Genomic DNA, 6,000 nt, shown 5'->3' with positions numbered 1-6,000 from the left:
TATATACACATAAATACACATAAATTTATTTTTAGAAATCTTATCTATGTCTTTTATCACATCCAACTGCTGCTTTCACAGAAACATTAGTGGATGTACTAGTCAAGATGGGAGTGGTAAGAATAATGGAAAAGCATTCTATGTTTTGATAGTGGTGGTAGTTACATATTGAATTATACATTAAAGCCAATGAATAATATAAGTGCATTCAAAATTTTCTCATTCACAATTTTGAGATACACAGTGCATTATTATTAACTATACTCACCCTACTGTGCCATAGAATGCCAGAACGTTTTCTTCCTAGTGTTGCAGGGCCAGGGTCTGTCACAGAGCTGAGACAAGCATGGTCATCCTTTCTTACCAGTTCTTGAGATAATGCCTGAAAGATATCAGATATGTTGCTCAGAGTAGCAGGCATGAATTCATTCAAAGGGATAGAAAAAAGGAAAGGTAGCACTTTCAAGGAAAAGTTTGAGTCCTCTCAGAGAGTACAAGGATGGTACACCCTTCCTGTTGTCCAGTTTTATTGGGGGACACAGGGATGTTTCTGGAGAGTTCTATTTGGGACCACCTCTTGACTTTTGATTGACAAAAGGATGACAACAGACTTTCATGCCTTCACTGTACATAGTGAAGGTCCAAGGCAAATTTATTTCACTTTGGTACATGCTGAGCATTTTAATTGTCTTTTGAGGTTCTGTTGTTAGAGAGAATTATCCTTATCTCCCTGAGTTCTGGGATCTGGTCTGTTTAAAGGTAACTAATGTCTGTCTCACAGGTAACTTCTGTTCCTATTGGAATTTGGGCCTGCATTTCTCCAGAAGATAACAGGATGTTTGCTAAGATATGTAACATGTTTCATTAACTTAAACCTGAGAGAGCTGCAGGTAAACTGCTCTTTGAAATAAATAATGTAGGGGTCAGCACCATGGGCCCAGTTTATAGAATTATTCCCTTAAACTTATGTTCTCACTGCTTACATCTGTGTGTTACCTATCAATCCTCACATAAGGTCTCATTTTCTAAAATCAAAAACTCTTATTTTGGATTAATAATCAATAATATTAATTTTCAATTACTATTGGTATTAATTGGTCTTAATAATAGCAATTAATTACTATTCATTACTATGAGTAATAGCAATTATTAGTTATATAATAGTTAATAATAGCAATTATTAAGTAAATAACATTGGTAATTTCTTTGGTGATATTAAGAAAACTCCAAAGGTTCTCCATCAGACAATCCTGGATAGATCTTCATAATGATAATCTGAATATTCTGTATGTAACTCATTATTTTCCATATACTGTCTAAATTATTTGTACTATTGGTGAATTATGTCCAAAATGTTAATTTAAAGCACCTAGTTCAAAATTCTTCCCTCATTTTGTTGTACTTCCAAATATCCAGGAATTTTTGAGATCTTTCCTAAAGTACATTTGGGTTCTTTGTAGTTTACGTACATTTAATGAGGACTAGGTATATATAAGTGTTACAGGAAAATAGAGAATGATTTTACTGAAATAATTTAACAATAATGATTAAATCAATATACTTTAGAATATTGTGAATTTTGTTTTTGGAATACTCAAGTTCGGACTGGCTGAATAACAATGCAGAGGAAATCCATCAAATCCACCTTGATAGTGTTAAGGTTCTTGTGTGAAGTATTGAGACTTGTTAATATCATTGACCTAGATTTGCACAATCTGTAAATTGATTTTCATGCTTTATAACTTGAATATGATAATAAAACATAAAATATAATAAAACTGCCATTTCCCCAATTACTTTATCTAAGTTTATATCAATATATTTATCATTCTTATTTGAATAAATTTAAATATATCTTCATATACCACTGTTATAACCTATGCTGCCATAGTTGGTTCCAATGACCACTCCTCCCAATAAACAATTATATGTTCAATAACCCATTCTAGAATGTTGGCTGGATATTTATTTAAAAGCGTGCATGAAAATAATTGTGAAAATTTTGGAATTAGACAAATTTTTGTTTCATTTTTGGCTGCCATGTATAAGCTCCAAATCTTTTATCTGTAAAGAGAAGTTTTAAAAACACAGCAGTTGAGTATTTGGAAAATTTATAAGAAAATATTACGATTTAAAAGTAAATCATTTTCAGATTTCTTTAAATAAAAAATATATGTTGAGCACCAACTCTATGATTTGCACAGTGTTGGGGACTCTAGATAATTCTGAATGACAGTAAACTCTGATCTTTGAAAAGCTTATGGTTGAGTGAAGGGGAATGATGTAACTTAAATAAATTTAAAAATAGGTGTAAAACTACAAACTGTAATAAGTTCTATGAAAAAAACCACACAACTCTGATTAATTAGATAAAATGTCTGTTTCTGATTAATTTTGTTATACTAGTTGTCCTTAGTACAGTGGTTTACCACTGTCTTATTTCTATGAATAACAACTCATTATACATTATAAAGTCATGTTCATTTCAAAAATAATAGTGGGCTGGATGAAGTGGTACATTCCTTGTGAGGATTACAATTTTGCAGCCAGCCTGAACAACTGAGCAAATCTCCAAGCAACTTAGCAAGAACCCATCTGAAAACAAAATTTAAAAATAGCTGGAGATAAAGTTCAGTACTAAAGCAGCCCTAGGTTAAATGCCCAGTAGTAGTAGTAGTAGTAATAATAATAATAATAATAATAATATTTTTATTATGATGATAGCACATAATATCAGAGAGAAATTTTCCAAAGACTATGTAATTATAGAGGCTGGAAGTTGAAGAAAGTATATGAACTTTTATTCTGCTATTAATGTAGAAAACCAACAGACATCTTTGTGTCCTCTGAGAAAGTTTTAATCCCAGCAAAGACTGCATAGTCAAAAAAACTGAATATTTAAATGGAAATTGTCTGGTGTATTAGCAATATAAATTATTATAATGAAGGAGAAGAAAATTGAAGCATCTCTTTTATAGGTTGAAACAGAAGGTGGGCTATGTTGCAGGCATGCCAAATAATTCTGAAATCCAGTTAAAAGACAATGTCACTTGATGACAACTTTCAGCAGATGGATACCAGCATATGTGCACTACTGAGTATGATTAATTGAATGACCCGGGATTAGGTTTCTTAGGAAAAAAAGAGAGAGAGAAAGGAGATATGTGAAATCTTTTGTCCTGCCAGATCTAAAGCTTTCAAACTTTCTATGAGCATTGTTTATTGATGATATACAAATAACACTTCAAGGATAAAACAGCATTATAAGTTATTTCTAATAATTTTATAGCTATTGAAATTAATTTCTTTGGCAAACTGTAATTTTTAGTTCTTTTACTTGAAAAACACATGTTCATTATTTTTCTAATCCACATAGATGTTTAAAGACTCACATCAAGAACAAATAAAATGGACATAATTATTTCAAATTCAGAGAAATGATAATGTTTATCATCAATTATCTTTACATCTCTTAGAAAGAAGAGGATAACTGCTCTACTTCCTAACCCCAGAATCACATCAGTATAATATGATAGTATTTAACCAAATTAATTAATAAAGAAGATCCTGATAAAGATGGCTGATTTAAATACCTGGTAAATTTGTACAAGACTGCCTCATAGCTGCCCAGGGAATCTCTATATCCTAATGAATATTAAAATGGGAAGAAAAGTTTTCTTTTTCCCATCAGTTTCCTTAAAACACAAACAGAAAATCATTAATTAGAAGAAAAGTTCATTTATACTCATTGTCAAAATCTAAAGAAGCATGTCATTAATGCTATTTTTGCCTAATTATAAGCCAAATACAGAAATATAAAATAATAAAATATAAAATTTACTTTTAAGTTATAAAACCACAACTGTGTATACAAATTGTACACATTTACTTCTTTATATATTTCACACACCATTTTTCTATTTTATACAGTTAATAACTGATTAGTCACAAATATTCACTGTTAAAGGCTGTAGTAGCTTGAGAAAATACACTCTACTCTTACACTTTAATCATACAAAGTATAGTGAAACAAGCCCTACTACAAGTACTCTGCATCAAAATTGTCAAAAATACACATTTAGGGGCTGGGGAGATAGCTCAGTTGGTAGAGTGCTTGCCTTGCAAGCACAAGGCCCTGGGTTCAATCCCCAGCACTGCCAAAAAAAAAAAAAAAATACACATTTATCTGATGTCAAAGTAAACAAAAGTATTTCTGTGGAAGTGTATGTTCCTCTTTATTACTGTATGGACTTTTAGATGATCAAAAGATGTTTGTGGGGCTGGGGTTGTGGCTCAGTGGTAGAGTACTACCCTTGTACATGTGAGACACTGGGTTCTATCCTCAGCTCCACATAGAACTAAATAACTAATGTAAAGATATTGTGCTCATCTACACCTAAAAAATATTTTTAAGAAAGATGTTTGTGAAGGTCAGGAACAGTGACATACACCTGTAATCTCAGCAGCTGGGGAAGCTGAGGCAGGAGGATCACAAACTCAAACCAGTCTCAGCAATGTAGGGAGACCTTGTCTCAAAATAAAAAATAAAAAGGGCTGCGGATGTGGCTTAGTGGTTAAATGCCCCTTGGTTCAATCCGTGATACAAAAACAAAAGATGTTTACAAAATCAACATTTAAAATACAAAACTGAAGGTAAAAGTTTATTCAAGTACAGAACTAAAATAACTCATAATTCAGGTAAATATGAATGAAGAGTAGAGCATTACCCTTGTATATTATTCTTCCTTCATGAATCACCTAAATATAAATAGAATATGACTCCTTAATATGACCGATCCCCATTTATTAAACACCAGTTATAAGTTGGACACTGTATTAGATATCCTTTAGTAGCTACTTATGCTAGTTTGATTTCAAATAGAAGTTTTTCAACTTAGCAACAAAACAGCTACTTTTTGAGATTTCCTCATTTTAACACAAATTCATGTCTTGGAATAAAAGTCAGCAGGTGCTATAGAAATGCACTTGCCTGTATGATTTGCATGAGTACATATGAAAAGTTTTGAAGAAGAAGAATAAACCATTGTACAATATCAAGTTCATAATTAAAAAACCTAAAATATATGCAAACAGATGAGAGAAAGCTTTCTTTTTCTGAAATCTGCACAAAAATGATCAAAATCAAAAACACTTGAGTACTTTAATTTTATGAGGAATTTTTAATGAATATGTTGAAAGAAAATTTCAAATTAAACTTCGTACAATTCCCTAATGTTCTTCTATAGAAGAAAGTCTGAAAACCAGACCCCTTGAAAAAGGCAAGCCAGTGTGACAGTAACTCTAAGGCAAAATATTACCTGTGATTTATCAGTTGATTCCCTGAGTAATGAAACCTTTAGATTATACTATAACATCTCTAATGGTACTTACTAGCAACCCTAACACTTATCAATTATTCTAACTATAGTTATTGAGAGAAGTGAGGTTAGATAAGTACAAAATAAGGAATGCAAGCAATTCTGATGTTGGTGGGGTGATGAGTGGGTAGATTAACTGATAAGGGAATAGTGTGGGTATGACTTTCAGCAGTTATCCTAGTATATCACTGTGATGATTAACATGTGATTGTGTAGATATGGTATCCTTTGAGAACATATACGTTGTGCCAGAAGAAGGACTGTCATTTGATAAGAGAATGTGATCATCAACAAAGTCCATGAGTTTATTCCTCCACATGGACAATTGGTAGTAAGGATTATTGAATATGGCTGGAGCAGCAGTAATCTAAACTCACCACATTAGACACATTCAAAAATGATTTCAATATGGTGAGATTAGTCTACTAAATATTAGGTTTAGGATGTGGTGTTAGGTTATAATGTTAAAGTTAAAACATAATTTCAGTATATCTGATAATTACATCCACACAAATACATGTACAATGATAAGTGAGATATTAAAAGTAACATCTAACTGCAATGTCATAGATTCAGAAAAGATAAATACAAGATATTATATCCTGATATGGTTCATGAAATA

This window comes from Sciurus vulgaris (assembly GCF_902686455.1).
Source record: "Sciurus vulgaris genome assembly, chromosome: X".
NCBI classification, from domain to species: Eukaryota; Metazoa; Chordata; class Mammalia; order Rodentia; family Sciuridae; genus Sciurus; species Sciurus vulgaris.
Note: the sequence above shows the minus strand (reverse complement) of the source record.